Source organism: Filicampus tigris, chromosome 9 (assembly GCF_054856515.1).
Source record: "Filicampus tigris isolate MCC_2025a chromosome 9, RoL_Ftig_1.0, whole genome shotgun sequence".
In the NCBI taxonomy this organism is placed as follows: domain Eukaryota; kingdom Metazoa; phylum Chordata; class Actinopteri; order Syngnathiformes; family Syngnathidae; genus Filicampus; species Filicampus tigris.
Window position 1 is genome coordinate 9,877,182 of NC_141225.1, and position 17,024 is coordinate 9,894,205.

A 17,024-nucleotide genomic window follows, 5' to 3' on the forward strand; every position below is an offset into this window, starting at 1 on the left:
CTATAATACATTCATTTTTTTCAAAATAATAGAGGAGCAAAAAGAGGAAAACTCAACCTTAATTAATGTTCATTTATTTATTCATTCATTCATTCATTATCCATACCACTTATCCTCACAAGGGTCGCGGGCGTGCTGGAGCCTATCCCAGCTGTCTTCGGGCAGTAGGCGGGGGACACCCTGAATTGGTTGCCAGCCAATCACAGGGCACACAGAGACGAACATCCGCACTCACAATCACACCTAGGGGCAATTTAGAGTATCCAATCAACTTACCATGCATGTTTTTGGAATGTGGGAGGAAACCGAAATACCCGGAGAAAACCCACGCAGGCACGGGGAGAACATGCAAACTCCACACAGGGAGGCCGGAGCCGGGATCGAACCCACGACCTCTGAACTGTGAGGCGGACGTGCTAACCAGTCGATCACCGTGCCGCCCTGCATTTATTCAGTGGGGAAAAAAATCCCACATTAAGAACTATTTTACATCAAATCAGGTCTGGGGACTGAGATGGTCATAGGAGGAGCTTGATTCTGTGTCTGATGAACCATGTCTACAATTTGAGAGTATGCTTCTCCAATTAAAAAAATTAATTGATTTTAAGGCTTTAAACACATCTAAACCAGAGGTGCCAATAATTATGGAGGGCACTGTATATGACACAGACGGGTGATGTTTGCTTGAACTTTGTTCATTGATTAGACCCGCAAAAAGGTCTCATGAATCTATACCTGAAAAGACACAGGAAGTTTTCCATTTTGTTTTTCCATTTTAGTGTCAATTTGAACATTTCCTTCAAAAACAAACTCCTCCAAAAGGTTTTGTTCAGTTTCTACCAGCTTTTAACCACATGTACTAGATGTAATAATAGATAGATGTCACTCCTGATGCTCCGAATTCCTTCAAACTCTGTATGCTCGCATCGATTTTTCCATCTGGTTCGTCTCACAAATTTCTCTTTCTCCACGGCCAGGTCGCTAATTCTCTACACTCGGACCTGTCTGACACAGTCTCGCCAGTGTGTTGTCTTCAATCGGCTTTGTAGTCAATCTGGACTCTGTAGACCGGCTCTATTACAACACCACAAGATGATAACAATTCGACTCAAATGCCGTGGGCACCGTCATGATCCACAGAAAACTGTAGCTTCTGCTGTGTGCTAAGAAGGATGCCCATTGGCTCGGAATGATCTGAACTCCTGTTTCCAATATTTCCCAGCGGACTTAGGGTGAGAGAGAGGTGGGGTACATCCTGGACTGGTCGGCAGGCAATTGCAGGGCATGCATAGTACTGACAAACAACCATTCACACTTACATTCACCCCTATGGACAATTTAAAACCTTCAATGTAAGTCTTTGGACTGTGGGACTAAAAAGAAAACCCATGCAAACACAGGGAGAATAAACAGCAAACTGCACACAGGAAATGCGGCACTGCGGTTCAAACCCACGAAGCTTAGAACTGTGAGGCAAACATGCTAACTGATTGTCCACTGTACTGTGCCAAGGTGAATATTTGAGATGGAAAAATACATACCATAAAAAGTGCAACACCATGTCAAGCTTTGACAACAGATTCGGACACTTGTTACGCATGTAAATATTTCATGCTCATGTGTGAGGCCACCACGGTGTCAAGAGCACGTCCTCGCCCCAGACTTCTGAGCAGTGAGCAAAGTGAAGCATGATCTCACTGGATACTTTGTACACTTCTTGTTTTTTTTTTTTTTTTGAACACATAAACTCTCAAACCTTTTACTGCACTACTCTTGAGCAGAAGGTCACATTGACTCGTGTATTATTATTACATCTGCGGACTGAATGATCATTAACGGTATTCTTATACTTTCATGATGTGTTGGTAGCACTGCTGCCTGAGTCTTATAAATATTTTATTTCCACATTAGCTTCATAGGAAAAAGCAATTCTATCACAGTTTTTCAAAGCTGCTGTAGCAAAGCTATGAAGCCATGTAACTTTCAAAGACCTCGGATCATAACTACCGGTACATAGTTTGACCTCATTTCTTCAATCCACCATGAGGAGAATTAACAATCAATTCTTATTTTTGCAGATATGGGAGAATCTCTCATTGATTGTTCTGAATGACATTTCAATGCCAAGGTTGAGAATGTTAATGCTGCCCTGGGGAGTTGTGCCGTAGCATTGATGTAAGGTGTAGTTGACGTCATGTTGGGCTTCTTTAGAAAGACGACACTCAAGTTAAGACTGAATCAACAGCATCAAGTAATGCCCCTCATTTGTTCCCAGTTGCATCACCACACAATGAATAAACAATTCCACACAATTACAAGAGTTCTTACCAATTGACATATAAGTACCACACGGATCCACCAACTAATAGACGGGTGCAATTCGGCAGCTTGGTGATGAAGTGCTGCCTCCATGGGTGAAAATACAATCAACAAATGGGTGCTTCCTTTTTCGTTTGTACTGCAGTGGGTGATTTGCACCCACTCAGAAATGTAGTTCAGCGGGGCTAGAAAAAGAGGGTACAAAGTAGGCTGTAGAAGGAGCATTCTGACATTAGCGGTAGACCGCGGGCTGAACGGTAATCACCCTTTGAGCTTCTGGACTTGGCAAACCCGACCCCCAACAGTCCATCACGGATACCATGGTGGAACGTTGGAAAAATAGGCTAAAATACCACGGTGCAATACGTTTCGGTTGATCGGGGCCGCCATGGCCGAAAATTCAGTTTCCCATAATATATCCGCTTTAAGTAGTCTTTCATGTGAAAAAGTTTGAGAAGCACTGATCTAAGGCCAGCTACTGTACTGTATTGTCATCAACTATGATCCATTATCAAAAGGAAGTTTGCTTTGACAGAGTCTACACTAATGAGACACAGAGGACCCAAGCAACTCTTGTGCAGTGTTTCACTGGGCTTAAAATTAGTTGACCATCAAAACAACCGAGGCTGTCACTATTGGGTTCTGCATTAATTGCTCTTCCATCTTCATTTCTTATCATTTCATCAGCTACGTGCAGGTTTGCGGCCGCAGAGCAAGTTTACAGCCAGAACCAGGGCTTTACAGCCGGAGAATACCTCGATTGATCGCCTTTCTCCAAACTATCTCTTCAAAAGGAAAAGCATCGCCTGGCTCATTTTTTTTTTTTTTTTTTTTTTCAGGACTCAATTTTCCAAGTGAACAAAAGGCCTCTGACTGGCCTGCAACTTTTACGTGTTTCACGAGCTCTCTGTCGTGACCTGGGCGGGGGTAACTCCTCCATTTGCTCCGCACAGACGACACGGGCTGTAAAAATCTGCATGTGTATTTATATTTAAGGGGGTAAAAAAAAACACCCCGGCATCCAGGTTACTTCCTGCTGCACTTCACTGCACGGCCTTTGGGGAATTCCCTTTCGTGCTTGTTTCTTTCCTAAAAACATTTGTTTTTCTTTCTCCCCTGTCCCTGTTTGTATCCTTTTCTCTCACTCTTGAGTCATTTCACTGCCTAATGATGGCCGGGCGAGGGTAAACAAGACTGAGACTCAGCCAGCCTGCAGTAAGTGTCACTTCTAATCTGATGCCCGGGCGAGACGAGTGTGTACTGAGGCTGCTGCACTGGCCCGCTTAACGCTGTGCAAAGACGGAGGTGGGGGGGGGGGGGGAAATGGGCATGATGGGTGTTCTTATCTTACGGCGCTATAAAAACTCAAATGGGACGAGAGGGCGTTCCATCTAAATAGTTTTTCCCCCCATTACAGGACAGTTTGTGCTCTGCATGGGCAAGTACTCTCTGGAGGTTTTATCCAGGGAAACATAATAGAATGCTCTGTATGGACTGTGAACATATAAGCCACACACAACCAGTGTTCTTAACGTTACACATATTTAAACTCTAACAATCGATAAATCGTGTTCACGAGACAGCCTTTTAGACCTGAAGAAACAGATAAATAATTAAACTCCACAGACACGGTGATCAACTTCTTTTTACACTTGTCTGTGATATTTAATGTTTAAAAAATGAGATGCGACTTTTACAACGACCTCCGCATTCGTCAATAAAGGGCATGTGTTCAGAGAAATCAAGTTTTATTGTTTTGTTTTTTTCATGTACAGTTGTATTGTTTGTGGTCCTTCTATAATGCTCTAATGTGTCACAAAAGCTCCTAAACCCTGTCTAAATAGGAATTGGGCTAAAGGAAATATGTTGAAGTGATACATCTGGATTGAGAGAAGTTGTGCATGTCGGGGAGGAGCTACTTAAGCCTGGGTCGTTCATGGAGGTTAGGAGAGATGAACATGCACACTTTAGGTGCCTTTTTTTCTAAATCAAATAATCTGTAAGCTTTTGGGGTAATGTTGTAAGATGAGTATGAAATGATATTGAAATGTTTTGGAATCATAGTTTGTGGTGTATTTACAATTTAAACTAATAATATCGACAATTATAAAGGCTTTTTGGGTGGGAGTGACAATAACTCGTGTCTTTAGCTCCTATACCCCTCACAGAGCGATTACCGTTTCACACATACAGTGGTTGACTTCTCACACCGTTTAAATAATGACAGTTTGAATCAGTGACGACAACAGAGAATGGATTGTCAATACCGGTGTGCAAAGACATACAGTGTATTGACTGTTTTCTTTTCTATCTTTGGGCAAAAAATCAATCGTAAAAAAAAAAATGACAAGGCAAGGTTTGTTGATGAATCTCAAGCGGACTGTCTCATTAAGAGAGAGGAATCAAGAAGGCTGCGATCTGCCTGAGCGGATACGAGTTCCTTTCATAAACGAAAGATCGGTAGACGCACGCCACTTACAAGGTCTGTCGTCCGGCGGTGGCTGAAATGATTGAAACCGCAGCTGCCGTTCGACTTGTCTCGTTACAATGACAAAGGAAAGAAGGGGCTCCCAGATGTCAGCGTGTGATCAATCACAGAAGTGCAATGCTGCACTGCTGTGTAGTATTTAGGTAGTGTATTTCAAACCTTTACTTTCCACCAGTCCATTAGTGTGTGAAAACGCGGACTTTTTTCCATTAGAATCAAAAGTGTTAATAGCTTGTTAATTGACTGAAAAGTCGCTCACATTTTAATAGACTGTAATTCCATGAGCACGATTTGTTGTTACTTCATGAGTCAGTTCAGCTAAAAGCTCCGGGCAGTAGTAGTGACCAGTCAGCACCATGTCGACTGGCATTTTGTAATACTTGGTTACAGTCACCCGCCCTGTATTTTGCCTTTTATTCCTTCAAAATGCAATGAATGAATTGGGGATGAGCCTGTGTCTTGTCCAGACTCGATTTTTATAAATAAATGCACTGTTGTGCTTTTTTTGAGAACTCTTCAATAGAGGCATTCAGACATGTTTCATCAATATGTCAACAGATACGAAGTGAGTTAAAAGACATCCTCTGTCTAATTTTTAAACCCGCAAAATGCTGCTAGCTAAAATCAAATGGTTCAAAGAGAGTGTGTGTGTGAAAGGAAAAATATGCAGTAAAATGCTCCAACTTAACAAAAGAACAAACCACAAAACACTAAGACTCACGCACAAACACACTTTGAGTGCAGCTTATCCCGGACCAGGCACCACTAGGCACAGGATCCACGTGATCCCTTTTAGGCCAGTGGGTGCAGAGGCCAAGCAGACATTAAAAATGACTCAACACGAGGGAGAAAGTTCATGAAAAATATCTCCGGCAAGCTTCTCACGAAGTCTCCCTGCGCGCAACATTCCGCTGACCTTAAATCAAATGTCCTTATTCACTTATTGGATATGTACAAATCGACATTAGATAACAGCTTCATTTTCCCCTCCAAATAGCAGCAAACTTCGGAAACAAATACTCATTCATTCGGCACAATCATCAATGAAAGAGGAAACACAGATAAAAGAATAAACAGAATAGAGTGCACACACAACAAATTACATTGCACAAATGTGACTAATTGCAGCCATGGGCAAACCATGTGGTTAGCGGAATGGAACACTAAACAATCATGTAACACAGAGGAATAAGAGCAACAATTACAATAGGAACGAGAATAGCCTATCACTCATTAAAAAAAAAAAAAAAAAAAAAAAAAAAAAAACATAATTCCCCAAAGGGGTTTTACTATAGTGGAGGTCCGCATGGATATACAGTAGCTCAACTTCCATAGCTGAAATGATTTTTTTTTTAGACATCGCACTGGTTGAATCTGCTTGTTCTCTCTCTCTAGAATGGTTGGGTAAATATTCTCGTTGTAAATGTATTGAAACAAATTTGACATTCCTAATTACATGGGGAAAAGAAAGTAAATCTTCTGGCCATCTGGAAAATAAGGCAATAAGGATATAAGAATAAAACATTAAGAAATGCCAATTAGTGTTGTCTGTTTAAAAATGTTTTCATAATGGCTTCGGTGATGCCTAAAGCGGAAATCAACCCAAACCATTTTTTTTTCAAGAATACGTTCCCAGCAGGCCAACTAATTGAAACACGGCATTCTGATTAATATTGCATTTGTGGAGTATGAGTTAAGCATCAAAATCCAGCCTTGTTTAGCCTTCTCAGGGGAAGGCCATTTTGTCACTTCTGTCGACTGAAAATGACATCACATATGCTCAGGGCTCAGGTAACGACCAATCACGGCTCAGCTTCAAAAAACAGGTCAGCCGTGACTTACATGGAACATATTCTTGAAAAAAATATGTTCGGGTTGACTTCCGTTTTAAAATACTATTAGCATTTTGCAGAGCTGGGCACTTGACCCTTTTTTGCCCGTCCGGCCGCGACCCTCCACCCCCTTGACCTGGGTGCCCTTCCGGCCGCGACCCCCTGGCCATATTCGTAAACATTGTCGATCTGCCCATCTCGAGTGTTGAGTGAGAAACATCACACAGGCAGATTGCCAGCGAAACGACAAGCTCCCCTCGATTCCGTGCCTGTGGTGTTTTATTGAGAACTCTAACTTGGAAAAAGGCTGGTAAATCAGTTTAAAAAGGTGCTACTGACTACCTGGGCGGCACTTTGTCTTCAAAGTTCAACGTTTAAAAAGGTGCTACTGACTACCTCGGCGGCACTTTGTCTTCAACGACTGTGTTGCCATGGCCATCAGGAGAGAATTCCGTGTGAAGAGAGACTGAGATTTCCACAACAATGTGAGGAAAAAACGTTGACAATGCCCCCCCCGCCGCCAGCCTCCTTCAGTCAAACACCTTCCTGAACAAACCCTGAGATCACTTCCTGTTCAACAGAGCCTCCCAGCCTGTGATTGGCTGAGCTCCTTCCATGCAGTTCCTGTGTAAATGAACTGAAAAAGACAACTAATGTACTGAAGGCCGTACATAGACATCCGACACAAGGTTTTAGCTGTGTAGTGGACATTAGCATCCATCTTATAGGACAGCAGGATGTTGAAGCCAATGCTATTGGTATTCAACCAGCAAGTGGTCACTGCATCCTAACCACAGGGTGCTGATCACCTTAAGGCCCTATGCAAGAAAATACCTTTGATTCTACCCCACTCCATTATTTTAAAGCCACCTTATTAGTTTTATCTGGCAGCAAATCCAAAAGTCTCATCAGTTTTATTCCTCGATCCCACAGGAAGGAGTACAACCTACACACATTTAAATCAACATGAGTGGAACAAGTGCAGAGCTTTGGGAAACGGCGACCGCAAATAGCCGGGAAATTGGGTGGAGGAGTTCGAGGACCTCTGTGTAGCCTCCGTTGCTGTCCCCAAGATTTGCCCTTCGCTCTATCAAGACGGCAGATTAACAGACAGCCCGGCGATCAGAACACTGATCTAGTGTAATCGCTTTTTCCGCAGTAAGCAAGCGAACCGGCCCGGCTAAGTGAAGACGTCTTAATCGGCAGGAGGTCAAGGAGCAGCTTTGCAAAAGTGAGGATGGGACTTCCTGTGAGGAATGACCACATTTAACACAAGAGGTTAAAGTCAAAGCCAATATTTTGCTTTGATTTTGGCTGCGTGGCTATCAATATTTAATGGGACACAGCCAAATCTGAGAACGGCAGAATAATTAAACATGAGTTAGGGTGCAAAAGTACTTCTGGAGGCAGCGGAGCGGTGAGGACAGCTCAGAGGAATCTCAATTTGCTGATGCACAGCCACACGCTTTAACCTTTTCAAACACCAGATGAAATGCTGCTTGTATAAGCTCTAAAAAAAAACAACATATCTTTTCTTGAGAATTTCGGGGAAGGGAAGGGAACGCCCTTGCTCAGCATGGTCTGATCCTGGATTCAAACCAATAACATGAGGTCGCCGGTCATCGATGTGGTGCTCATGATGACTGACGACACCAAGTGCCTGAATGGAGAACTGAACTACGCTCGCAAAAAGAAACGCATGACAATAGACATCATATCCGGACACCTCTTGACCAGAAAACGGTTTCTTGGGAATCCTTTTGGACCTGGCATACTGCACTTCCATAGCAAAGACGCTAGACATTACAAAGGCCTTCATACGACAATGTATGAGTAAAAAGGTGTTATATTTTTCGACAATGTTGTCAAAAAGATCCCAGTTCCTAAATGCAGTGACAGTACTATAATAACTGAAAATTAGGGGTGAAATTTGCCCATGAAACCAATAGTATCAGGTACAGCGAATGTGTATAATCAACATGTCGGAAGAAACCCATCAACGGTAAATCACAATATCTATGTAATTTACGAATTTACATTGAGTCTGAATTAGTCGTGCTCTAATCCAGTGTTTTTCAAGCTTTTTTGATCAAGGCACATTTCTTTCATTGAAAAAAGTCCCGCAGCACACCACCAGCTGAAGTTGTGAAAAAAGGAAAGCTTATTTTAACAATATAAGTGTTATATTGTTTATATAAGCATTTTTTAACATTGAAGAATGACATTATACGATAATATCATGAATAGGAATTAAATAAACACAAAGAAAAAAGTATTTTATAATGTTCCATATTGATGCTGGCTCCAGCAACTCCCCGCGACCCTGTATAGGATAAGCGGTTTGGAAGATGACATGACATGACATGACATATTGATGCTTACTCTGTGTGAAACATGGGCCTGTTTGGATAAACGTGTCACTAATTCGCTTGTCTCTAAACAAAGACAATTAGCTACCTGCTGCTGCTGCTACCTACTGGTACGGAAGAGTACTACAATGTAGTAAAGACATGATTATGCTGCCAGGCGCTAGACCGCACAGGCACACAAATCAGATCATTTCCCACAGCACACCTGACAATATCTCGCGGCACAACAGTGTGCCACGGCACAGAGTTTGAAAACCACTGCTCTAATCAATCGGTCACTGAAGGTGATCGGCCGATTTCCGTGTCAAAGTATGTGCTTGGCATATGGCGCTCGATGCCTTCCATTACGATTTCACAAAACAATCACCCACAGCTTGTAATTTGCAGCCTGCAGCCAATTAGAGATCAGCCTGTGTGCAGTTTAGCATCCCCGCCCACTTTTCTTAAAACTGCCCATTACAGACCAAATCAGTAACTGAATCCTAAGACGTTTGTGCCATTTCTGTTTTTGTACAAGAAAAGGATGGACATTTGGAAAGAATGTTTTTTTTAATCTGATTTATCAATTAATCTAAAAAAATAATTGACAGATTAATCGATTATTAAAATAATCGTTAAGTGAGCTGCTTTACAACAAAAAAATGTGCAGCTAATCCTTGTGATCGGTATCGGAACAGCCGATCTCACTCATGGATAATTGGTAACATAATCGGCGGCATACAATTCTGATCGGAACACCCCTATCTGAATGCATTTGTATGAAAACAGCCATCTTGCACGTCAAGTACACGAAATATGATTGAATTAAAAACATGACCCGATAAAGCCAATATTTTTTTTTTCCCGGAACAAGAAAAGGTGTAAAACACAATTAGTACAAGAGTACTTTGACAGATTTAGTACTCATCCATCCATGGATGTGTGGAAGTAATGTTACATTGCTGGACAACAAATTTACTCTTTTCCCAATGTCCTCCATTGTCTTAACATATTTGTTTCCTTAGACAAATGTTTTTATATGAAATTAGTAACCGTGTTATCAAATGTTTGCATTTTCCAGCTCCAAAACTCTGTTGTCATGCAAACCAAAAGCCAAAACAAAATCACTTTAATCCATGTGCAGTTAAATTTAGTGATGCATCAACAGTAGCAGAAAGCCTGTTGAAAAGTCTAAAATGGATATTGACTGTACTGACTATACACAATGTCACTAGTTAAGCATGAAATTGAACAAAAAAAAACAAAAAAAAACAATAAGAACACAGTCAAGCTATCACTGGTGAACCTTTGTCATAGCTTCATGAACAGATGGTTTGTCTCTCAATGCCAGAGCTGATGGAACTCATTTAAGAAGTTGGCGTCAATAATGATTGCATTCTTCGATAAACACTGGTGCAACCATACACGAATGATCTCAGATGAGATTTTTAAGTCATGCTAGATCACACGAGGTAAGCACGTACCTAAACAGCGCTGTATTTTATTTTAAGAGCATTTTTTCAGACTTAACAATCATAAGTGTTAAAACCGGTTCAATATTTACCATTGCAAATTCTTACGTATGATCAACACCAGTTTCCTGACGGGATTGTGAAGTGAAATGAATCAATAGCTAATTAGGAAGCGACCTGAAGCTTGCACTGTTTCCAAACACATATAGAGGAGCAACTGGTTGTGTTGAACGTTTGTATGTGTCTCGCAAGTCTTTCACCGCAATAACCAAGGAGACGAGTTTGCCATCGCAATGTAGCTGCCAGATAAGCTAACGGTTGTTCCGCTTCTTCTTCTACAATGACTACACTTCTTCTTTTCGCCCTGTGGCACCATGCTGCCTCTCGCAGGTCCGTCTTGGTGCTACGACAGACATTCGGTTTTGGGGAGGAGACTCACGATTGTTGGTGGGGATATAACTGTGTTAGTCACCTCGAGTGCACCACACACTATAGGAGCTGTAAGAACACACTTGACGATGTTTTTCCTTGTCACGTGCGTGGTCTCTCACATTTAAAAAATTGTTTCATATGTTAAAAATGGTTATGTGTACCCCACTTTAGTTTAATACTCTGAGGAGGACCAACATTTTTAAAAAAAGACATACACATGTGGTCCGGTTAGTACGTTAATTATCGGCCTGAAAAGTTTCTCTTTGTTGTGCTTTTAAACCATTGTGGAAAACACAAATGGTTAGCTTCATAATGATTCAGATACACCAAGGTAAAACTGGAGTGTTGGCAAGCAGGTCTGTATGCAGCGGATACACACACACACACATTCGCATGCATGTTGACAAGAGCGTCTCTGTAACCAGCAGCTGGCGAGGAGCAGCAGTAGAAAGAGCTCGGGACCGCTCGGCACATCAAACATTTAAAGACCGCCGTTGCCTCAGCAGCCCACACCATCACAAGTGAGACAAACACAGCCAATGATGTTTCCATTAGTGCATGTGTGTATCGTGCGCTTGCGTTCAACAGTACATGAAGGCAACACCAACGGAGGCAAGCGAGGCTCCCTCCAAATGGAACACTCGTGAGATGGTGTTTGACATTGGCTATGTTTGATTAATGTAACCAGCATGTAGTTAATCAATAGCCATTCTAATTGTCACGTTAACAAGTCCATACAATCACACTGATCAATGGGTCGAGCCAGAGCTCATAATTTTGAAAAGGGGTGGCTAACGTTTGGCTTGTGGGCCATCCTGCCCACCATGCAATTCTAAAAAGTAAGTAAAACCTCAGTGGAGCTGTTTTCGGAAAAAGCCTCAATATATTTAACCCAACGTGTAACGTGTATACGGGAGATGTAAGAATAATAACAACCATGCTACAGGTGCCATCTGAATAAATTAGAATACTGCAAAAAAAGTTGATTTGTATCTGCAGCTCAATTGAAAATGTGAAACTCATGCATTATACAGATTAATTTAACACTGAAAGATACTTTTCAGAAGACCAAAGCCTTCCAAATTTCTGCATTAAGAATATTTCTGGAGTGTTACTGTCATATCGTCGCTGTCCTGTGAAAATTTTGGAAACTTTTGTCATTTTCACTTTAATGCGATGTCTGTAACGTAGAAACATGATTCACGTAAAAATAAGAAAATGAAAAAAAAATGGAGATAAGTGTTTTTCACATGACAGTGACGATATGCTAATTTCTTAAAATGGTGACTTTTAAGTTTCTGTTTATAAGATGGAGGTTAAACTTCTACAAAGATAAAATCATGAAATATGTCATTGTGTAGTGAATCTAAAGAATGAGTTTCACATGTTCAATTGTCTTTTTAAATTGTCATTATAAATTATTGAGTTAATTATTTAGGATTAGTTATTTAGGATTTGGCGGCACGGTGGGCGACTGGTTAGCACGTCCGCCTCACAGTTCAGAGGCCGTGGGTTCGATCCCGGCTCCGGCCTGCTCCCTGTGTGGAGTTTGCATGTTCTCCCCGTGCCTGCGTGGGTTTTCTCCGGGTACTCCGGTTTCCTCCCACATTCCAAAAACATGCATGGTAAGTTGATTGGACTCTCTAAATTGCCCCTAGGTGTGATTGTGAGTGCGGATGTTTGTCTCTGTGTGCCCTGCGATTGGCTGGCAACCAATTCAGGGTGTCCCCCGCCTACTGCCCGAAGACAGCTGGGATAGGCTCCAGCCCGCCCTGCGACCCTTCTGAGGATAAGCGGTATCGATAATGGATGGATGGATATTTAGAATTTTCCAAAGACTGTCAAAGCTTTTCATCATTGATTATACATAATCCAAATGAGTCAAAGCACTTAGTTGGTGCATCGTGCACAAGGCTAAAGGAAACAAATTGAGAAATTACCTGAAATTAACAAGAAATGAATTAAGATGCACACATATTGACTTTAAACATCTTAGATGACCTCCATCTTTTTTCTTTAGCACTTGACCTCATTAGTGTCACCGATGAGCTGGATACTATTCCAGTGAACTTTTTGGGTAAGCAAAGCAGGGTACACTGTGGACTCGTCACAAGTGCAAGGCAAACAAGTTTCACACCTATGGACAATTTTAAGGTCTTCAATGCCAGCTGGCTTGGCGAGAGAAGCGGGGTGCACCCTGGACTCGTCACCGGTCAGTCACAGGTCATAAATATTGACAACCATGCATTCACACTCAGTTTCCACTGATGGACAATTTAGGGTCTTCACTGAACCTAACATGCATGTTTGTAGAATGTGGGCGGAAGATGGAGTAAATTATGAAGACTAAAAATTGAGAAATTAACAATGCCAAAAACTTAATAAATAAAGCGAGGCCCACCGTAAAAAAAAAAAGTTAGTTTTTTTTTTTGTTTTTTGCTTTTTTTAAAATGCTTAGATGCAGTAGCTGTCGTTGTCCCAGGAGCGGCCAAAGTCTGGAGCACATGTGAACCGTAACAGCGGCGTAACAGCAACATCTCCACCAGAGAAAGGATGTCGAAGCCTGCCCCATTAATCTCCAAACAGCCCCCCGGTTTACCGCAGCTGAGACGCCGGCCACGTTCATCCAAGCGCTCGGTGTCATTCTGGAAGCCGGTAAAAGTGAGCTAACTAGCTAAAACTGCTCCCAAAAGAAGACGAATTGGGAGAAGAAAAGGGTCCCGAATGGTGAGGCAAGACTCTTTTTTCCTCCTCGAAAAGGAAATCGCTTCTCGGGGAGTTCGGCAACACGTCCGGCTCGTCGCCACTCACCTCTGCCCGGGGACTGGCGCTCAATGCGGGGAGAACAGCGGCGAGAGCTCGGTGGTTATCCCGGTGGGTTAAACTTGTCCCGTTATAGTGGAGATTCGCCGAGCTGCTTAGCTATGCAGTGTGTGTATGTGTGCGTGTGTGTTAGAAAAGTCAGTATGCGTGTGTGCGTGTAGTTGGTCTTCTGGAGGGCGGGGCTAAGAGGAGGAGGAGGAGGATGGAGGCGCAGTGTGAGGCAGGGGTGCACCGCGGAGCCCCCACCCCCCACCACCAGTTGAGCAGAAAAAGGAATACAGGTACTTGCAGTTATAACTGTTCGCAGAGGCTTATTCATTTTTTTCATTTTTTCTTTTCTTTTTTGGGGGGAGGGGGAGACCTATTCCATTCGCTGAAAAACTCACCTGTTAGGTTATGAATTTAGTTGGTATTGTGAGCCTGGCTGTAACCTGAAATGTTCTTAAATCGAGATTATATTTCCCTGTTAAATGAATGGAAATGCAATTAATCTGTTCCAGCCCCAGAACTAAGTTATACTTACCTTTTTCCAGTGAATGGGTAAAAATAAATTTAAAAAAACATAAATATTATTGCTCATTAACTTTAACGAAGGGGGGGGGGAGTGGAGGTGGACTGCAGTATAGCTCCTCCATTGAAAAATAGTCTTCCTCCATAATAACATGGGGAAATTCTTATTCAAGCATTTTTTTTCTTTCTTATTCATTGGCTATTAAAAAGCCACCCCACAATGGAGACTTTGTTATCCCTTGATAATAGTTATTTTTACCGATTGTAAAGGCAAAAAAATGCAATTACTGTGCATATTTTTTTAAATCAAATCAATTGTAAAACATTTATTTTCAAGGGTAACGCAAGATGGGTTTTAAAGTATCTTAAATTCATTGTTTTGGGATTATAGTTTATTGTATATCCACAGTTTAAATTATTCATATATAGGAAGTTACAAAATATAAATTGGCAAGGAGGTGGCCTGCTACTTAGGGTTTGTCTCATGTTGTTTCTTGTTTCTTAGTGGGAATTAAACTTGCTAGTGCATAAATGACCGAGAGAGTGAGAAACATAGATTTAATGACTTATATACAGCATCTATTAGTAGACGACTTGATATTGTGCATTTTATGCTAATGTAGGTTTATTATATTTTTATTGGAATTAGAATATTTAATACAGAGTCATGACTCCACTATGAAATGGAAATTTCTAAGCACAGCAAATGATGTTTCCGTGTGTGTGTGTGTGTGTGTGTGGGAGGGTGGGGGTGTGCGCGTGTATTAGTCTGTGCGTATGTGTGTGTGTGTGCGTGCATGCATTAAGTAGGAATAATAGCATCATGAGAGTCCACCTTGAAATGGAACATTTCTAACATGGCTTCCAAGAAGTCTTGTCTTTCTGGTTACCTTCTTGTTAGTTTGTCTGTTGCTTCCCTGCTGATCTAATCGCAGAATTGCGGGTGAGCTAGAGCCTATCCCAGCTTACCTTTACAGAGCGAAGCAGGTTCCACCCGGTATTGGGCGTTCAATCACAGGGTTACGCGCTAGAGCAGGGGTGCCCGCACTTTTTCAGCCTGAGAGCTACTTATGACATGACCGAGTCAAAATGATCTACCACCTACTAAAAATGCAAAACACATTATTTATGAATATATTAAGAATTATTTTTACATGTACCGTATACGCTGGTGTATCTTGCATGACTGCATCAACCAATATAGCACAATACAAGAAAAAAAAAAGTTTTGTATTTACCTTACTCAAGCACTGAATGGAATCAGCCAGGGACGCATAGTTCGCAGGCAGCCGCACCGGCCCGCGCAAACTACATTGAACCCTGGAATGGTCCCTCACCAGTTGGTTGAAGGGTTACAGGTGAGCTGGAGCCTATCCCAGCAGAGTTTTGGGAAGAAAAGCAGGAATCCACCCTGGACTGGTCACCAATCAATCGCAGGACAAGTGTTGGAGGCTCAGGGAAATTAGGGAATGGAACATGCAAAATCCCCACCGTAGGCCAAAACCTGAATCCAGAAAGTCTGACTGTGAAATGTTAACCGCTACTCCAGATCACATAATATCCGAAAGGCTCTGACATTTTCATGAGACGAGCCATTGGTTGCTTGACGTGGAGTCAATCAAGGTTGAGCCTCTCACAAAATGGAAGAATAAAACTAGTGGAGTGTTGTGATGTGAAAATGTGGGTCAAGCCATAATGCTTTTCACGTAGTACGGTATTGGTTCCCAGCCTCCCCACCGCTCCCTCTCCACTTAACCCCAATCTCGCTGGTCGCAAGTTTAAAGATTTGACTTGCTACATATTTTATGGATTTGCACCCATGTAGCTTCCTTTGGGTTACTTCTTTTCGGAACAAAACCAAGGCTGTTTTACACTGACACGTGGCACAAACACACTATGCTTGGATTCCTACAAACTGGTGACAAAATAATCAATACTTTGTCTTCACATTTTTCAGGAGACGCCATTTAAAAGTGTATCATAAATCCGCTAGGCATGCCTCCGTTGAGGCGGTGTCTCCTTTTATGTATCTATCTTTGTCTCGGATGAGCGCCAACAGCACTGCGTCTGTCTCTCCGCAGTCAACCCCCACCATTAAGATATTAGCACGTCAACAATGATGGAGTATGCCCCCATCATCAAGTGCTTACTTTGTTTTGTAATCACTCTGGCTATTATTTCTCTCTTTGTCTGTTGTACTCAAGTGTATGGTGTGGACAGGCAGGATTCCTGGTCGCCACAATTTGACTTTATATGTAACAATATACTCATTCAATATATGCAATTTAATATGTAACAGAAGTGACTGTTCATTTGGTAATTAACTCCTGGCATTATAGCAAGCAAGTTATCGGCTTGAATGTTACATTTGATGAATTAGTGCCACTTACTTAGCAACAAGAAGCTTCAGTAAAAGCTATAACTCTCAATAGGCGGATATTGCGACATAGATTCTGCACAGCTCCCGAAGCCCATGCCTTATGCCCGCCAGTGCACAAGAAATGATTGACACCTTGTTAGCCACGCCTTCTCTCTCCCTAATTGGTTGTGTTTCCTTGGGTGAGGTGTTTTTTTTTTTCAAATTAAAAATCACAGGCACTAGATGGGGCCAGAGAGGCCTGATTTTTTTTTTTTTCAGAGATGTTTTTACTCATGGCGGCACGGTGGACGACTGGTTAGCACGTCCGCCTCACAGTTCAGAGGTCGTGGGTTCGATCCCGGCTCCGGCCACCCTGTGTGGAGTTTGCGTGTTCTCCCCGTACCTGCGTGAGTTTTCCCTGGGAACTCCGGTTTCCTCCCA

At 42.1% G+C, this 17,024-nt stretch overlaps 1 protein-coding gene across 1 annotated transcript in view; it reads right to left on the reverse strand.

Annotated features, from left to right (window-relative positions):
• Nucleotides 1-13,881, reverse strand: part of ppp1r16b (protein phosphatase 1, regulatory subunit 16B) — a 77,815-nt gene extending 63,934 nt beyond the window's left edge. The window contains exon 1 of the mRNA XM_086040315.1: nucleotides 13,703-13,881. The gene's annotated coding sequence lies outside the window, so the exon portion shown is untranslated. The remainder of the gene's footprint in view (nucleotides 1-13,702) is intronic.
• Between the last annotated feature and the right edge of the window lie 3,143 nt (nucleotides 13,882-17,024).